Source organism: Taeniopygia guttata, chromosome 12, assembly GCF_048771995.1.
Source record: "Taeniopygia guttata chromosome 12, bTaeGut7.mat, whole genome shotgun sequence".
NCBI lineage: Eukaryota > Metazoa > Chordata > Aves > Passeriformes > Estrildidae > Taeniopygia > Taeniopygia guttata.
The window spans coordinates 6,385,119-6,404,515 of record NC_133037.1 but is presented as its reverse complement, the minus strand read 5'-3'; the positions used below and the strand labels follow the sequence as shown (position 1 = coordinate 6,404,515).

The following is a 19,397-nucleotide window of genomic DNA, read 5'->3' as shown; positions in this document are numbered from 1 at the left end:
AAGCCCTTCAGCAAAAGTGCTTGTAGCTTGTTTCTTGACTTCAGGAAATGGGTGCAAATGCACCCAGGCTCACCCTGCAGCTGGAGGTGTCTGGGGCACCCTCCAAATGTAGGTCCAGCTGCATCTGTCCCTCATGTCACAGGCATGAGCCCCTGGCCCTGAGCAGCATGTGACTAGCACAGCAGTCAGAAAAATTCACACAGAAGATTTTGTAAGCACGTTTGCTGGTTTAAACTTTGCCCTAGAGACTGGAGACTCCTGCAACTATGAGAAAGAGGGGTCCTTGTCATTTATAGCCGGGGTCAGTGGAGGGCCAGAGCAAGGAAGTTTGTATTGCAGCAATTTGTACCTTATCTTGTTTATAGATGTAAACAGAAGGTTTACACTTCCGTTACTGAACTCTTCTACACCAAAAATGTCGAGTGCAAAGAGAAGGAGAGGGATAGGCAATGTGTGTACACTCGCTTCTTGAACTAATTTCAAAAAGTACAGTTAAAGAGTCTGGTGTTTCTGAAGTTTGGAAATTTGGACTCCCTTGCAGGGTTTAAAAAACCCGTCTCTGCACACTGCAGGGGTCATTCCAGGATCTTGATAAGGTCTGGATGTAACTTGTAAGTCTGATGGACTTGAGTCAACGTCATCAAAGCCAAGAATCCTTTATGAGCTCTAGGTCACTCCCAATTGCTTCTGAAGTCATTGCCCAGGCTTTTCTCATTTTAGTCACAGTACCAGGGTTTTGTGTCATCTGAAAAGCTCCAAGGCAAGGGACATATGGAGCTTACAAAAGCACAGTTATTGTGCTAGTTAGCTCCAGTCCCATGCCAAGCAAATTATTCATGCACATTCTGTGGATAGGAGAAACAATTTTCATGTGGTTATATGGATAAAGGGAGAAGAATTTGGGCCACTGACTCAGCCTGCCAGCAATGCTTCCCCCTAAATTCAGCCATGGAGCTGCAAAGCAGATTTCTCACAGCACTGATGGTGGGGCAGTGCTCTCTTTGGAAAATGTGACCCCTTATTTACATGCCACTTGGAAACCAGTATCATACAATGGAGCCAAATTATTCCTGAAATATAGCCTTTTGATTATAACCTTTCAGGAAAGTAAGCAATTGAACAAAAGCAGCTTAGAGATAGCATTTCAAATGAGAATCAGTCAGCTTGGCTAGAACAGGAGCAGCAGCAAACTGCCCAGCCTATTGGAGACATGGCCCCGCCATGTGATGCTGCTCTCCTGCATCCAAAAGGAAACCTGACATTTTACAGGTGTTCTGCTTTTTGAGTCTTATGGAAAGAGACAGAGCTTGAGGAGACTTACTACAAAAGGTTCCTTTTAATGGTTGCTGCTTTTCCATTTCAGCTCTGTGACCAAAGTGCTTTTTTTTTTCTTTTTTGTCTCAGCAGATTTTTCTCAATTGCCATTGCAGTGGGCACTGCAGAATGCAGGGTTCATTCCTGCTTCAGTTTTCTTTCTGTGCACTTGGCAGCAATTCTGGACACCCAGAAATGCAGACCATCAATATTTTCTTTCATTTCCACTTTCCCTTTAGAAATATTTCATAAATGACCTTCCCACACTGAAAAAAAAAAAAAAAAATTAATAATTTAAAAAAAAAGTAATTAAATATGCTCTATTATTCAAGTTAGTGGAACTAGAAAAGTGAATCAGCTGACTGTTATTGTACAATAAAGTCAAGAGTAGTTAATTTCAATCCTTATTCTATAATACTTATACAATTCAGATGAGACAAAAGCACTAAGGTCATGGATTAGCAGTGGCTTAAAGGTCAAAATAGCCTGAGGAAGTAAGGATGACAAAATAAGTACGAGTGGGCAAATCATATGTAATGGGTCTGGGAACTACTTAGTGTATGATATTTTATCAATATAAATGGAAGAAATACAAAAGCAAATTCAATTTTTAAGGTCTCTGTGAATAAAAATTTTGTAAATCTATAAATATAACTATAAATATAAATAGTATATATACTTTAAACAGAGCTACAAAAAGGTAAATTTGGAATCCAATATAATAAAACAACTGATTTCTAGATAAAAAAAAAATGGTTTATAGGTAAATAATCATGGCGCTTCACTTAGATATAGCGTGTGAGGTAAATGACATCAAAGCCTTTACAAGCATACCCAAACGAACTAGCAAAGTCTATAATAAAAGCTGTGGTGGGGCCCACAGTCACCAGTGTTGGCATTTCACAAGACGCCTACGAAGGTTTCATTATGGTTACCTTTTGCAAGCATTGCAGCTGGTACAATAATAATTGCTGTGCCAAAGAGAATTGTGAAAGCGCAAAACACAGGAAAACTAGAAAAGGAATTTTGTGACAAGAATGCCATGCAATTTTTCCACATACCAGCAGAGAAAATTAGATTTATAAACAGTGAGTGAACCATTGCTTGCCAGGGTACTGCAGCCACTGCCTGCGCAGAAACCACCCCTCAGAGCCCATGGGATGTTCACAACAAGCAGCAGCTGAACATGCCCAAGGCGAATGGTGGTAATTAATTAATTATTTAGTGTTTCTGTGCTGAAAGAAATTATACCTGTACATGTTACTAGTGGGTAAAAACCTCATACATCCATAAAAATGCATAAAGAGTAGCTCTGTTATTGATCAGAAGAACTTCTAGCCATTTTGACTAGGACACATCCTTAAGAAGAACACCTTTACCCAGTGATTGGGTCTTACTGGGAGAAATTCATTGTGTTGATTTGGCACTGCCTGATTTTTTGGTAGCAGGAGAGAGCCACAGGGGTAGCTTCTGTGAGAAGCTGTTGGAAGCTTCAGCCATATCCAACAGAGCCAATCTCTGATGGCTCTGAAGATGGACGTGCTGTTGGCCCAGTTAGAGAGGTTGGTAATGCCTCTGTGATGACATTTAAGAAGAAAATCAAAACATCACACGGGCAGTTTTTTTTCCAGGAGTGGTGAAGCACCGCTGCCAGGGCCATCCCTGGCACGGCGCACGGCAATGCGCTGCCGAGGCTGCGCCATCTCCATGTGGCCCATGGTGAGCTCTGCCTGCTGGCTGCCCCTGCAAGCCATGGTGAGGACCATGGTAAAGCAAACCCTGTCCCCTGGAATGCATGAAGAGCACGGGAGTACAGAGATCCACTCACAGCCCATGGGAAAAGGGCTGGAATGGGTGGATGTCAGAGAAAACTGTGAGCCAGTGGGAGACCCGAATAGAGAGAGTCCCTGCTGCCAGAGACAGAGAGAGAGGGCTCGTGCTTCCAAAGATAGAGAGAGACAGCCCTTGCTTCCAAACTAGAGCAGCCTCCCCTTCGAGGACTGCACCCCATGGACGAGTGACCCACGCCAGAGCAGTTTTGGAAAAACTTTGCCTATGGGAGGGACTCGCAGCATAGCAGAACAAAGATTGCTCTCCCTGAGTGAACAGAAAAGGATCTCAAGTGATGAACTGACCAAAACTCCCATGCCCTCTCTTCCTGTGCTGTTGTTGGGAAGGAGGGAGGGGCTGGGGGAAAAAAAGGTGTTTTAAGGACTTATTTTACTTCTCACTATCCTCCTCCAACTCTGTTAATAATAAATTTACTTTACACCTTTCAATTTAAAGCTGTTTTTTCCCTAGAGTATTTTTTCTCCCAGTCCTTATCTCAACTCATGAACCTTTCATTAATTCTTTTTTTTTTCCCCCTCTCCTCTGCCCAGCTGTAGCAGAAGAAGGTAAGCAAATGACTCTTGTGGGTGCCTGGCATTTGGCCAGTGTCAAACCATGACATTCACCTTGGCCTCAATTCACAACTCAGTCAGAAAGTTTACAGAGGCCTCTTGGGTGTTTGTAACACTCAGTTAAGTAATAGAACAAATAAAACCACTGTCTTGGGATAATGCACCTTCTTTTATACAAACATTTCATTTCAAAGTCTTAAATAGGCAATAAAACAACATTTAGTCTTGTAAGTCTTCTTTGGTTAGGTTCACAATGTACCTGCCTACCAATTACATTCCCTGCAGTCAGAACACCTAGAAAACTCTATTTATTAGCAATCCATCCCAAAAATAAATGTACCTCTTGAGTCAAATATATTCTGTTCTGAAGGAGACTGCTAAGACAGCTCCTGGGATAAAGGAGGGTAAGGTTCTCTTGAATATTGACATAAAAGTAATAAAAATAAGTGCTTTGCATTTCAGAAGTAAATTTTTTCACACCCTCATTCTCATTTTCATCATTCAGACATAGGCTGTGACCTCCACTGAGGTCCTCACAGAAGTAAATATCCACTGACCCCCTTCTTACTGCAGCCTTTGGATAGCAACATCTGGAAGATGACGAGACCCCACATCCTTTGCCCATACACACAACACAGCATCTCAGGCTATTTCAGTATTTTACCTGCCCTTTAAGGGCCCCATACAGAAGCAAAATGGTTGTTACATGTGTGTGGCTCCTGCCTTATGAGCCATGTAATCCTATTTAGTGTTTTAGCTGTGTCACACATGAATTGGTGGCTCTGTGCAGTGCCTTGTTCAGTGATGACAGATAATAATGCCTTTGGTGTGCAACACTCAGCTGAGGCAAGCTTGGAAAGTGTTAACTCTAAGGCAGGATAGTATCTTATTTGGTTGAAGTAAAAAGTAAACCGATACAGGATTTACAGCAATTTAAAGGCTTAAGATGAGATCAGATGCCTGTCATCTCCAAACACCTCTCAATCAGCAAAAAATAATCCTTCAGAAGTGGATTGTTGTGTTTTGGTGCAAACTTTTTTTGGTAAAATGGGCCAATTTGTTATTTTCCTGTAAAGTGGAGAGAGGTGAAGCATAAACTCAGCTGAAAACTTATCCAGGACTTCTGGCAAGTGTGGGCCAGAAGCGTGTGATTTGTGCTGATTACCAGATCCCTGCATTTCATGAATCCCAGATGATGATTGCAGGGGGATCTCTTTAAAAGGATGCAGGAAGTTAGAACTATCATCAGCTAATGAAGAGGGCAGAGAAATGAAAATGGAGCCAAAGGGAGAGGAAGATGTACTCATTTTTCTGAGAATTAGTGCATTAGAGCCACCTGCTTACAGGGTTAACTTTCTTCCTCTCTATTTCAAATAAGGGGAGTCAACCTGACCTTTACTTTCAGATCTGAGAGAAGCCTTGAAAATGAGAACAGTGAGGCTCTCCAAATGCAAACACTGGCTGCAGCAGACCTATTTATAAATAGTTTAGAAGAACACCATGAACTAGAGAAGGAGGGGAATTTCCCCCTGCAAGTTTGCTGCCTCACTGAACACAGCGACAAGCTTGAATTTGCTCTCTTACATACCAGGAGACCTGTAGCAGAAAATGAAGTTAAATCTACAAACACAGGACTCAATGCAGCCAAGTGGCACCAGCTCCAGTTTTGCTGCAGTGCATGAAGGGGCTATTCTGCAGAGAATGCCCCTGATCCAACATGCTCAGCCTTTAGTTAATGGTCCTGCTTCATGGGAACAGACCCTGGACAGAGCTGCTATGCAGAACAATCCCAAACTAGCTCAAGTGGCTCAGAGGACATCTACCTCTGAGAAGGGTACAGCCTCCCAGGCTGCATTCATCAATCTCTTCCATCTCTCTCCAACCTAAAAAGGTTTTGTTTTTTGATTTTTTTTAAAATAAAGAATAAACTACAAACCATTCAACTGCAATAGTAAGTATTAAAAATTCATGAAGTGAGGAACTAACCCAAAATAGCAGCACCCCAGCCCTAATATATTCTCTTAAGAATTCAGATTTATCATAGCCCCCAGCTTGCTTCACAATTTGTAGCCATATCTTCTGCTACACACTTCTGCTGGGCTGCTACTTTCAAGTTTTGAACCTTAACCCTACAAGGAATTCTCTGAACAGAAGGTTAACATTTGTTTTAAAGGATGTCATAAGTAAAAACAAACTCTGGCCTTGCAAAATTTCCCTGTTTGTATGTTTTTGCCCCAATTACTCAAAAAAAGTTATCCAATAGATTAAATTTCCATTTCTGAGAAGTGTTATCTAGCTGCAAACCAGTGGTAATGTTACTGGGTAGATGATATAGTCACTAAAGTGCAGTTACTTGGTCAGCACAAATGGCTTTGATGCTGGAAAAGACATTACAAAAGGAGCATTTCATCCCTTTTCTGTCTGCCCTCCTACATAAACAAAGCAACTTTCTAGGGCCTGACAGAGCAGATGACAGAGTGAGTTGGCTGGTGAAATTCTGTGTGATTTCAGAATAATACCTACCTATCTGTAATTATTGCCATGTTTTGGTTTCTCCTATCTGCAGACAGCATAGCATCTCTCTCACCCCTCTATGAATCACATCAGGGGCCATTGGAGCATACCAGGACTGGGAACAGAAGTCAGTTAAGGGTGAGATGCAGGGAAGAGGAATGTACACCTTTGACACATCTCTATAAACAAAGGTTAACCCACTGTCCCCTCTTTTGCAGGTTATTCCAAAAGTGTGGTGAATTTTACCAACCCGGACATTTCCAGCTACCTGTATGTATCTTCTGTTTCCCATCTTATTTCTCCTGAAGCCTCTCTAACAAACTTCATGGGTGATTTCTGGGGTCAAGGTGATATCTTCTATTTGTATTTCATGGCTCTCAGTAGAATTGTTTTCCATGGACTCATCTGGTTACTCCTGAACTCAGGAGGTCTACAGAGACTCAGCTGTAGAATAGACTGAAAATGAGAAAATCTTTTTTGCTATGAATAGTAGTCACAGACATGCTCCTCTCTCCAGCCAGCTGCCTGAAACATCCCTCTCCATTTCATAGAAAATGATCTTGTATGTGGGTTAGCTTGAAGGGTCATTGAGCAAGTTGCTGGCTGCATCAATGGCAAACTTGCTCTTCCAGGATAACTGTGGCCAAGTTACTTTAATTTCTCACAGGTCCATTCTTGGATTCAAAGAAAATAAGAAAAAAAATAAAGAGGTGAGCTCACTCTGTTGGTCAGGCACGTAAGTCCACATCTTAGACAATCTGCTGGTGAAGAGTCAGGGTTCTCAGAAATTCAAGGACATCTCAGGGGAATTTTGAGAATTGCTCTGTGTGCCTCTTTCTCATCTAATTTGCTTCAACAGATGAAGTTTTCTGTCTTGGCTCTTCCTATTTAGAAAATGTCAAAACAAGTGATTTCCTCCCTCACCAGGAAGGATCAGGAGAGTGAGGCACTCCAGCAAACACATCATAGAAAAAAGGAGATAGATGGAATGGGAAAAGTTTAATATATTGCTGCTCACCTTTATCAGACATGAATGACCTATGAAATATTTATCATCAGAACCACTGTCCTCGCAAGGGCAACGCTACCCAGAGCCTGGACAGCATTACGCCTCTCCTTTTCCACTGAGCAGGAAATGCTGCTGAGATTTGGAGGTGAGGAAGGCTTCCCACAGGAAAGCAGGGCTCGGGTCCAACACCTTTCCTCAGCAGTGACAGGGTGTGTAGCTGGCCATGAGGGTCTACTAAACACACAGAGCTGAAAACCAGCCCCCACCACACAACAGACCTGAGACCTGTCAGGAACTCACTGTTCTGTCAGCATTCATCACAGGACCACTATGGTCCAAATGTAAATGTCCCAGGCAGAGTTCTGGGATCATGGAGTCATTGCACCACATTATATGAATCTGGCACATTTATATTTTGATTTTCTACAAGCTGTGGTCCCACACAGATGTTCTCAGGTTGCCATTCTCTCTAATGCAATAAAGCTATCTGTGCTCCCTGCCCTCAGGTCCAGTTTCCCATCTATGCTCAAGAATTATTACTAAAGTAAGTACTGGAAAAGCACCTCTTAGCACACTTGCACAATATTTAAAGGAACAAAAACACCTTTGCTTATTTAAAACAAAAGCCCAAAAGCTGACACACATCTCTGACAGTGAAATTAGGAAGGAGTTTCACAATCAACCGATCTGTGAGCAACAGAAGCTGCAAATCCTTGTTGCCTTTGGCTCCCTGGTTCAGGGCTGGGCTAATCTCTGGGTAGTAACACACAAACCCCAAGTCAGAACGTCTCCTACAGCAGGAATACTTTTCCTATGAGTAGTCTGAAGTATTTGGAGATTTACTTGAGATTGCAGGTCAACTTTTGTTCCTGATTGAGTGGCATGGATTTAATCTCTCCTCAGTGGTTTATCTTGCTATTGCTGACATGCCTAGCTGTCTGTCAAATTTGGAAGGAATGTAACAACATATTCAGGTGTAGAGACTTACAGTGTGATGCTGGAAATCTCTTTAGGAAACCAGGCTTCCAAATCCCCCAGCAAAACAAAGTCATTGTAGTTGGACTTGTCTGCTTCAGCTGTGTTAACTCATGGGAAGTTACTGAAGCAAGTTCACGAACCGTCACTGATGCACAGCATGGGAACCCTGCTGATTGTAATTGCTGGGAGCATTGGTTGGAGCATTAAGTGACGGCCATTTATTGGACTAATAAACACAGAGTTACTGTTCCTACAGGAAACACCAGCAACTTTTGAATCAAGACAAACGAAGATGGAAGATCTTTCCTTATGGATGTAGTATCTGCAAAGGAGCAGCTGAATTTTTTTCATCAGAGTTATAATATCTCTTCGAGTAACATTTCCAAATGAAGGACTACTGAGAAATCCAGACATTGTCCATTTTCTCCCTAGGATATATCCTGCTGGGGCTTTGTACAGGTCATTAATACATTATCTGCTGAGCCATAAGACAACAAGCAAAGCCAGAGAATTGCAGTCTAGTGAAATTTGACAAGAGTTGAGGATGCATGGGTTTGCTACTTAAATAAATACATGTTTAAATATTTAAACAAAAATTTTGGTTTGAAAGGAAAAGCTCCATGTGAGGGAGAGGTCAAATGTTTTGGTCCAGATGTTTTCTGGACCAATAACAGAAATAACTACTGATCCAAAAAACTTGAATACAGGAAGCTCTGCCAGGTTCCATTTGAATGGATAATGAATGGCTGAACTAGTTAAGTGAAAAGACATGTTATGTGATGCTAATATGTAAAGTTCTAAAGTAAAGATAAAGTAAAGAAAGAGACCCCCACCTTGGCTCTTCCCAGCAGAGATGGTTATCTTGGCAAAGCTGAGGAGGAGAAGTGGCCAGGCTTGCTCTGAGTCAGTGTCAGCAGTCTCCTGATGGCTCCCCATGTGAACTTGCTGTACAGGAAGGCCATGAGACAGAAGAGAGCAGTAACCTGAGTAGGAGTAACTCCTACAACGTTGTTGCCCAGACAGTGTTATTCCCCTGCACCCTGGGGGGCAAGTCACAGCGTTTCACATGGCAATGGCAGCTCCTATTCACCACATACAGCACAGAGCATTTCACAGCAGCCCCAGGTATCCCCTCTGAACATGACTGTCAAACACCACCATTCTGTTTCCTAGGCTTCAGTAGAAAAGCTTCATCTGCTAGCAAAACACTCGAAATTAGGATGTAATTTTGCTCTGAACATTAGCAACCAAATGACCAAAATATGCATTGTTTCTCAATCCTCTCACAGGGAGGGTGATGCCCGGAGCTCTGGGAACTCAGTGTCTCCCTTCCTTCATGTTCTCACCAGTAGAACCTCTCACCTACCTCAGTTGTGTTTGTACCCCCACACCCCTTTGACTCCAGCTTTTTACCAAACTCCAGCCACTTTATTGGGCAGAAATGGAAGAATAAGTGATTGTGAGAATATCTTGAGGGAGTGCAATCAGTGACGGAATCCAAATACAGTTATTCAGCTATTGTTCTTTCAGTCCCATGCCCGAGAGAAAATGAAATTCTGACCTTTGGCTATTTTGTAATATAAAAACTGCTGATAATATAAAGACAAACACTTTATTGTGTACTTGTGGGAGACATCTGCTGAAATCACAGGAAAATTTCCCACTATTTGAGCAACTGAACTTTTCAGAACTCCTTGCAGGTGTCCAGCACATCAGCATTAAAAGATGTTCACCCATTTCATGGAGTTGCATGCACAGTGCTTGTCAAAAATCAGGCATCTTTAGCTACACAAATTCTAAAAGTTGCTTAAACCTGCAATGTTCCTGAACCAAACACTTCACAGGTCTTTGTTCCTTTGCAACACTATGTGCTTTATTAAATAGCATAGGGCTCAAAGTCACAGTGTATTTTTAAAAATTATATAAAATGTTTCACATGTCAGATTAGAAGTTACACAGAAAACTTCATGTGGACCATCTGTGTTTGACTGCTGAGATAATATTAATTTCTGGAGTTCTGGGTCACAAAATTCTACTCATTTCAAAATCTAGCTAAAAGATCACTTGGATTTTATCCTGTTGGCTTGAATCTTGTGTATCTTGTACAACTTCCTGGCTGTGTAGATGACATGTTGCAGCAGTAAGCTACAGAACGCTTAGAGGAATAAAACTGAGCAGTATTTGAACACTGGGACAGTTTTCAAAGGGCATTGCAAATACACTCAATCCATCATTTGTTTTGCATTTCTCTAAACCACATATATTCCCTGGGAAATATAAGTAAATTTTGATGGGGATAAGAATGGAAGAGGGCAAGGGAGGGAAAGCAAGAAAATGTAAATACTTGAAGTGGAATTAATATTGAAGAAATGGTTATTTGTGCTAAATAACTATTCCCAGGCTGAATATTAAACATTTTCTATTCAAGTATAAACCAAATTATCTGTGTAACGTAAGCATAGCTGAGAAACAGGAGTTTGTTTAAAGTAAATATATGTTTTTCAATTAAAATAATCACTCAACCAATTTTACAATTTAATCAAATCTCTGCATGACTGCTGGGATTTTTTTGTATATATCAAGCCTTTGGGTACACACTGGAGCATCAGAGGGTGGGGAGTGTCCCAGCGCTCAGGGCGGTTCCTAGAAATTCTTGAGTTGCCATCTGAAGTCCTGCACATGCTTTCTCTGTACTGACAGTGACTCTATCTTACTGATGTGGAGCAGGAAACATTCATTTCACCTGTCTTGGCCTGAGAGAACTCCCTGCATCCTTTTTGCTTCCCATTCCCTGATTCACACATACTATAGTTTATTTTGTGCAGCTGCTTTCTTCCTTCCCCTGTTGGGAAAACTTTTAAGGTTTTGTCTGGCCCTAAAATGAAATCTAATAGAAGTAGGAAGTATCCAACTTTGGAAAATTACCTGGACAAGAGGGCAACCCCAATGCCAGTTCTGAGTCTCCCTCAACCCCAACCCTTCCAACAGTGTTTTCTGTAACAATTTCCATTCTCCTTCCCTCCTTCTGGGACAGAAAAGGGTAAAAGGAAAACATACAACATTCTTGGGCAGGGAAGAAACTTTCCCTGATGTGCTTTCAGAGCAGGCTGGCTGTCCTTGGAACTATGGTAGTGTTCAAGCCTCATTGTACCTCTCCATATCCACAGGCTCCTCACATCTCTATTAATCCTTCAAGGTGGATGGGGAGCAGAGATAAGCTCAGGCTTTTGAGATGGTGATCAGAGGCAGGAGGGTACTTCATAAAGCTGTTGCTAGCGAAGGTCCAAGGTTTCATTCCTTAGTCCCCCTCCAAAACGTAACACATTCAGCTCATTTGTCCTGCCAAGCATCCCCTGGACCTAATGATGTTATACAAACATGATGTAGCACCAATTTTTTGCAAGACAAAACAGCAATAGGGGATGAAAATCAACTGCTGGCAAGAAAAGCCTTGCTAGAACAAAATAATTTCCAGACTGGAGAGCTGAGGGAACATTATCTTTAGAGAAGTAGGTTTTTGAGTTACTTTGATCAAATGAGCTTCAAAGGTGATTGCAGCCCCATAAGTATTTTCCTAAGCAGTATCCTGTGGGATGGGGAAGGACAGAATTCAGGCAGAAGCTTTCTCCTGTACAAAAGCCTTGCCACTGACATTGTCAAGGGATCTGTTGCACTCCATTGTGTCCATAATCTTCAAATTAAAGCTCCCTAAATCCACAATAGTCTAATAAACCACAAGCCTGTAACAGCCCCTTCAATTTTCCACGTTAATAATCCATGGATTAAGAGTCCCTCTGCTGCTACAATAGCCAGAACTGATCTTCTCTACTGTGTCAATGACCCATGAATTATAGGGCTGTGTCTCAGATGGTTAGATAATACTTCACTCAAGTCTCAGTGATAGATTTTTCTAACAGGGCAGATTCAGGACTCTGTTTTGAAGTAAAAGCACATCGTGGCATTCTCATTTTTGCAAGTGCTCTTCCTATTCCTCTTGACAGTATCCACACACAAAAGCACAGCCCCCTTTTTATCATATCAATCCATTTGTTTTGCAATAAATGGCCTAGTCACCTTTCATTTACAACTGTACATTTAGTATGTCATATGAAAGTTTAATGAGAGGCACAGTTTCCTAACTGGTTAATCAACTGATGCAAAATCCTTCCATTTTCTTGTAATAGGGCCTTACAATAGCCTGGAATATTTTATACTGATTTGTGGATAGCACCTCTTAACAGACTTGTATCGCTTAATAAACCTTTAATACCCATTTACTATGAAATACACACAGCATCTCCAGCAGTCAAAGCAAAAGGAGGCAGAGCAGAATCACTTTAGAACCGCTGCCCAAATCCATCATCTGTAAAACGTTTATCGACTTTTCCGATCAGGAAGGAGCAGGCTTCAGTAACAGTTGCACCATTTCACCTTTGCAAATACCACTGCAGCCAGCAGCCTGGGTTTTGGGCATGGGTTAAAGTCAGGCACTGGCATGGAGGGCGATGTGATGGGTAGGAGCAGACACATTGTCTCCGTGGCATTTGCACTGGGGGCATGCTCCCAGTCGCACGTTGTCTGCCAGAACAGAATCCCAACGCAATTCCTTTTGTCCCACTTTACTTTTTAAAGCAGAAACCTTCCTATTGAACTCAAAGCCACACAACTCATTGCACTTTGCTGCGGGGTTGTTAAGCCAAGGAATGCCTGTTAGGTTATCCAGCCATGTCTTCATCAAAGCCTGGCTGTTCCATACTGTATCTTTTACAACATTTAGCTCAGACTCCTATGACTTGGACCATTTAAAACTACACTGTCAGTTCTGCTAGACATGGGAAGAGGCTCTGCACTACAAGTAATCAGCTACTTTTACCCCTGCTACAACATCTTAATGTGCATTGAACAAGAAGTTTGGGTTTATTCTGCAGGGCAATAAATCATCTACTCAAAAGTTACAGCAGTAACACTTTGGGGCAGGTAAAGCTGTGGCCATGGCTCAGGTGCCATGGTGATTCCCAATAAGGAAGCATCCTTTACTTTCTGAAGAAAAGCATTTACCGATTTTCTGGTTTTACAGACAGTCAGTGAAGGTCAGTTTTGTAAATCACCCCCAGAGGCTATGAAAGTTTATTAAATAAGGGTCCCAAGTAAAGACCTGTTAACATCGATTCTGGAGCTATACTCTTAAATCTCTCAGTGTCAGAAAGATCAGTGCAGGATCTATAGACAATTAAAATTATAGTCAAAGTCACAGTGAGGCAATCACTGCGGTGGCTGATAGAGAATGAAGACAAATCTCTTCTGATGCAACAAAGGGATTGATAGGAACACAGAACAGTAACAGATGATGAATTTTTACTGTTTGTGTAGAAACTGTGACAAGCATCAAGCCGAAGTGAAGTAAGTTTTGTGCTGCTGGCTACCAGTTGTGATGTGATCCTGCAGTAAAACCCTGCAGTGCCACAAACAATTGGATTCCCCTTAGCTGGCTGCCTAGTTTACAGCTATCAGAATCTCACCTCTCATTTCACTCTGGTGGAGATTTTAATGACTTAATTGTCTTTTAGAAGATGATAAAACATTGTCTATATATATCTTGGGTTGCAGCTTGGATTTGAAAGACCAGATGTACTGCACTAAATGGCAAAAATAAAGAAACCTGACTCATTTGCCTCGTGGAGAGGCACTAAAATTCTGTCATCAATTCATTTCCCTTTGCAAACAGGTGTAAGAACAGTAACTGTATTGTCATTAGCCAGCATACAGAATCAATGCTAGGAACAAGCCCACACTAGCTGACCCATATGCAACAGAAAATGCTGTTTTATCTCCTACAACTGCCAGGACCTGAGCAATGACTCTCCCCATGATGTTGACACAAAGTCAGCATTGTCTTCTGAACCCATCTCAGCCTTTAAGGTATTCTTGCAGTATTTTTCTTGGTTGTCATATTGAGCACAATGTTTATCTTGTTATACTGTTTATACAGAGAATCTATTTTTCTGTGAGGAAAATATCAAGTGTCAAGCATCTGGAAGTCCAGAGGACCATATACTCAGCCAGGGTCCCTGCTCCAGACACGGAGCAACAGTGGGACATGGTGCCAGGGTGAGCTCCCAGTGCCCAGCGTGATGGTCTTCAGACCATCCCGTGACACAAAGAGCAAGCAACATCATAGTCATTCACTCATTCAGCCCTCATTAGAAGAGTAATTGCTACTCTGATAGCCATGGTAGCTTTTCAAGTTTGGCAATGCTGTGATTCCCATTTAATGATTAAACACTAAGCCTTGAGAAGCGAGGACAGGGCAGCACATACACTTGTCACAAAAACAGCAGAGCCTCTCATGCCAAGACACTCCTAGTGACATGCCATGTCACTCCTCTCATGCCAAGACAGCCTAGTCCCAAGGTGGATGGGGTCAGGAGAAGCCCCACTAGCAAATTCCCCAGCCAGTCCTTTGGAGATGAGAGCAGGAGGGACACGGAAAGGGCAGCTCTGGATATCCCCAAGCCAACTGCACTGCCAGGCACTGTGCAGGCTTTGAATTACGTGAACCTGCCCACCCCTCTGTCCCTCCTGCCTCCAGCATATCCCTACGTGCTCTCAATATACACACAGCTTGTTAGCAGCTCTGCAGGGTTCCCAGGAGCAGTGAATGAACAGAAACTGGGATTGTATGATCATAACAACCAGCTCAGTTTCTTCTGTCTCCTAAGCCCTCCTCCCCAAGCACTGGAGGAGTGGCTCCAGAGGAAAGACCATGAATTTTTTATTTCCCTGATCAGAGGGTGATTTTGCCTGGTTGAACCTATATACATTGTTCTTCGTTACTAGGGCAACAGGTACCTTACAAATGCTGATAATACATAAACTAATACAACTCTGCAGTTTGCTCTTTCTTTTCAGTGCAGCTTAATAACCCGTGTGGATGCTGCGAGCCGCCTCTCTCCCGCTGGGATAAATGAGCACTTCAGGAAGTATTATCTCCCTCCAGCCTGGACTCCATGGTGCCTGCACAAAGAGGAGGCACTGAACTGGGGAGCTGGGCCACTATCAAAAGGCAGAGTGATTTCAGAAAGCTCCAGGGAGGAGTGGGAACGGCTGTGGAAGCACCACACAAATCTGCTGTGGCACTGCTGCCTTCCTGAAACCCAAAAGATCCTTAGTGCTCAGCGTCCAGAGGAGGAAATCCTGGAGCAAACATCCTTTAGTCCCATGTTGTGGCCTCATCAGCAGCATCAAGAACTAACTGGATTAGGGGCTTTTTGTCCAACTCCACCTCACTCCCCCTCTCATGTCCGAGCCCTTTGATGCACATGCCCAGTTGTCAAGAGAACACTCCGGTTCCCCAGTGCTCTTGCGGAGAGAGCAGGGTTAAAATGCTTCACTGCTCTCCTTAATCCCTCTCACATGATTTAGTCAACACCAGTAGGGGAGAAGGACTGGCAGGTTTGGCTCCCTCCTCTCCAGAAGTTGGGGAGGAGGGCTGAATCCAGCACAGCACTCGGGCTGGATGCTGTGGGAGCTGCACAACCAACACTGAGCACACCCAAAGGCACTGCGGGCTCAAGAGCTGCTGCTGCTCTACTTAAGATTTGATTTTCCCCACTACTCGGCACCATTTAAAGCTGGAAGGAGAAAAGGCAAAGAGAAATTTAAAATACACTTTCTGCTCCTGTCCAGAGCTGCTGTAGCATTTGTTCTGTGACAGGGAGTTGATCTCTGTGCAGTAACAGAGGGAAAAGCCACCAGGAAACAGCGGCAAGTGCGCAGTACTGTGCTGGAAGCACTTCTCCTCAGTGGACCACACACCAGTGGTCTAGCTGCAGAATTTAATTTTCAAAGGCAACTCTACTGTTAGAAAAAGTGGAAAAGTGGCCTTATTTCTGGGGACCAGAGCTAGCTTGAGATGCAGTAGGCTAACAGGAGCTCAAAAAGAAAAACTACAATGTATAAACCAAAGCAACTCAAAACATAACTGATCCTCACTTCCCCCCGCTTCTTCCTTTCCTGTTTTGGGAGTTTGTTTTGTTTAGTTTTTTAGAAAAAGAATCATAGGGGCATAAATTTCAACTATTTTATGCTTGTTACCAGTCAGCCCCTTTGTCCCCATGATCTAACAATAACACAAATAACTTAAATAATGTATGTTTAACTTCCTTCCAAAAGCAAAACACAGGATGGGTAGTGTAGTCTCTCTCAAAGAGCTTTACAAGCACAAAACCAGGACAGTTTTACAGACCCCATTCTTGTCCTGGATGACTTGCTGCTGCTGCAGGACAAGGGGCTTTTATTGAAATCCCAGCAGAAAAGTAAACATTTGAAATAAAGCTAAACAAGAGTTTAGTTGTTGAGGAAAAGACAGTCATCTGTCAGCATATGGCAAGCAAGCTCTTACGAGTGGGGTGCTGAATTGGGACTCAAGCATTTGAGTTTAACCTCTGCAATCTGAATCCCTTCTACCTGATGAGAGGGCTCTCTGCTGGATCAACTTTGAAGTGCTGTTGGCTGCTGGAAGCACTATTCGTTTGCCAAATAAGTCTAAGGAAAACAAACCTGGGTTCCAACACCAAAATATGCTACTGGAGAATTCCCTCCAGGAAAACACCGTGAGCTCACCACCTCCCACTGAAAGCTGCCAGCCACAGGTCCCTGTCTCAGCTGTGAATTTACTGCCTTCCCAGTTTATCTCCCCAGACCTTGCCTGCACTCTTTTCTAACCCAACCCAACCTTTCAGGCTGTGTGGAGACACCAGGTAAGGGGAAGAGATTGCCCTGTATTCCCACAGGAAGTACTTCAGTCAATAAAGACATGAAAATGCTGCAAGTCAGGCAAGGACTGGAGCACAGGACAGACCAAGAATGGCATTTTTTCAGCCAAGGAACAAGCTGAGGATAGGTGCATCTAATTGCTTTCTCCAGCTACTTCATGGGTGCCTATGATAAAGACAAAGGCAGATGGTCTTGCTTTATGTAGGGGTTGGTGTAGGTGACCTGTACATTTTCTTTCCAACCTCAGATTTCTGTGATTCTGTGAAACTGTTCCAGTAAGAATTGTTTGCAGAACATGACATTTGAAGTAAATGACTCCTGGAGAATGTGTAAAGCTCAGTTTCCCCATAAACTCAAAGGAAAAAAAAAAAACCCCAACTCTATGAAGTCCTTCCTTTGCCCCTGGATGACTTGCCAACCCAAACACCTGTTTCATATGGGTAGAATGCACTAGCTGACCCATATCTGTAATTAATCTTGAGGGCGTTTTGATTTTTCAGAGGATTAATGCATCCAACATCTTTAATACAAAACAAAAAGCCAAAACAATCCAACCCTTCTTGAAATCAAGCAAAACCTAAAGCAGATGGCTGGACAACAGTTGCAAAGCAAACAAATATTCTATGGTTCAGCTCAACTTCAAAAAAGTTCAGCACTGAAAACCTGAATAAGCACAGAGAATGTGTTACCTTTGGCAATCAGCAGGGCTTCAGATTTGCAATATCATTTCTGATCTATGCAGACTGCTAATCAAAAATGACTATTCAGATTCTAATCAAAATAAACCTTTCAAATTACTTCAGAGGTAAACCATGGTTGAGACTAAAATGTCAAGTATTCAAAAAAAATTTCTTTGACTGAACTAAGATACACAGACAATCTTGTGCCAAGATTATGCTTCAGTTTTTGGTTACATAGAGCATGTGAAAATTAATAGAAGTGGCCTACCAGCCCCATTTCCCACTTTGCTTTATCAGAGTTACCATCTGACCTTGGGAAAAGCAAGGCACAATCCAACATGCCTGGAAACAGCAAGACCAGGACATTTTCTTAATCACATTTTTTTCTTCATGACAAGGTTGGACCAGATGATCTTTCAAGATTCCTTTCAACCTGGGCTGTGCTATGAATCCATGCAGCATTTCTTATAAACAACAGCTGGAATTTCCAACATCCAGCGCCTTACTGAACCTCCCTCCTCCTCAAGATACACTTTTGACTCACTTGTTCTAAAATTCTTCATTTAGAAATCACTTATAATGAAATATTCCTTTCCTTCCTCTTCAGATTTTCAGGTGTTACCCAGTTTCTCTGGCAGGCAAACAGGAGTGACACTATGCCTTATTTATGGGACAGAAGTGCTCTGGGAAATCCATTGCTGGGATATATGGAAGGGGGAGGAGGTGAGAGGAAGAAAGCATGATCACTTTATTCCCTAGATGAGACTGGAATCACTGTATAGGCCCCTTTACACCACAACTCCTGCAAGTGCTGCCAGGCACAGATGATTTTGCCTAGAATGGAGGATGGGAGGGAAGGATTAGTTACAGTGCATGTGACCTGCTTCAGACCGAAAAACCTGCTCTGGGGCTGCCTCTGAGGTGACTCTGGTGGAAATCCCTGTCTCCAGATATTCAATTTATCCTTTCTCATGTGCTCCTCCATATCTACCGACAAAATAATATCTGGCCTGTGCAGAAGTACAAGAAGGCAAAGTTTCTCCTCCCTGTGCCCCTGACAACGTGAGGCATCTACAGCATTTCTCAAACATCTATCTTGTTAGATTTTTTTTTTTTTTTTTGGTACTTTAGTACCAGCCTCTGGCAGACACAGCTTAAGTTTCAGCATATTAATCAAACTCCTCCACACCCCATCAGCACTGATCTTGGCACATGGCTCCTTGAGCTGTGTGCCCTGAGTCTACAAAAATTCCCCCCATCCCTCAAACCTCAGGAGATAGACAGGGTTATGGTCCAGGAGGGGAATGCTGAGAGACTGTCCAAGGAAGAGAAAAGAGCACTGAGGGCTCTCAGTTTTTAATATTATTACACTAGAAAGTATGTTAGGACTAGAACAAAGCCTAATCCATGCAACATGAATTCATAACATTGAAAAATATAAGGATGAGACATGTAATAGTTAAGTGTGATTTTTTTCCTCCTCATTCTTGGACATGTCTGATATGAAAAAGGAGAAGCGGGGGAGAAAGCACAGCTTTCCTTTGTCTCTAAAAGTCAGGATATCTTTCCATGACAGAATACATCTGACAGTTTCACTGCTCCTCCCAGGTCTCTTCAGTTGACTGAAAACTCAGCTTGAAGGAGAAACTGGAAGTATGTGGCAGCAGCGATGTGTATTTTTCTCCTAACACTGGGTCAGAGCGCCCAAGACCAGAGAAGAGAACC

At 42.6% G+C, this 19,397-nt stretch overlaps 1 long non-coding RNA gene across 1 annotated transcript; it reads left to right on the top strand.

The window, feature by feature from the left end:
* Positions 1-5,044: 5,044 nt before the first annotated feature.
* On the top strand, positions 5,045-10,461 carry LOC140684899 (uncharacterized). The gene is made up of 2 exons (XR_012057851.1): positions 5,045-6,368; positions 6,449-10,461. It is a non-coding gene; the product is annotated as an uncharacterized lncRNA (long non-coding RNA).
* Positions 10,462-19,397: the final 8,936 nt, after the last annotated feature.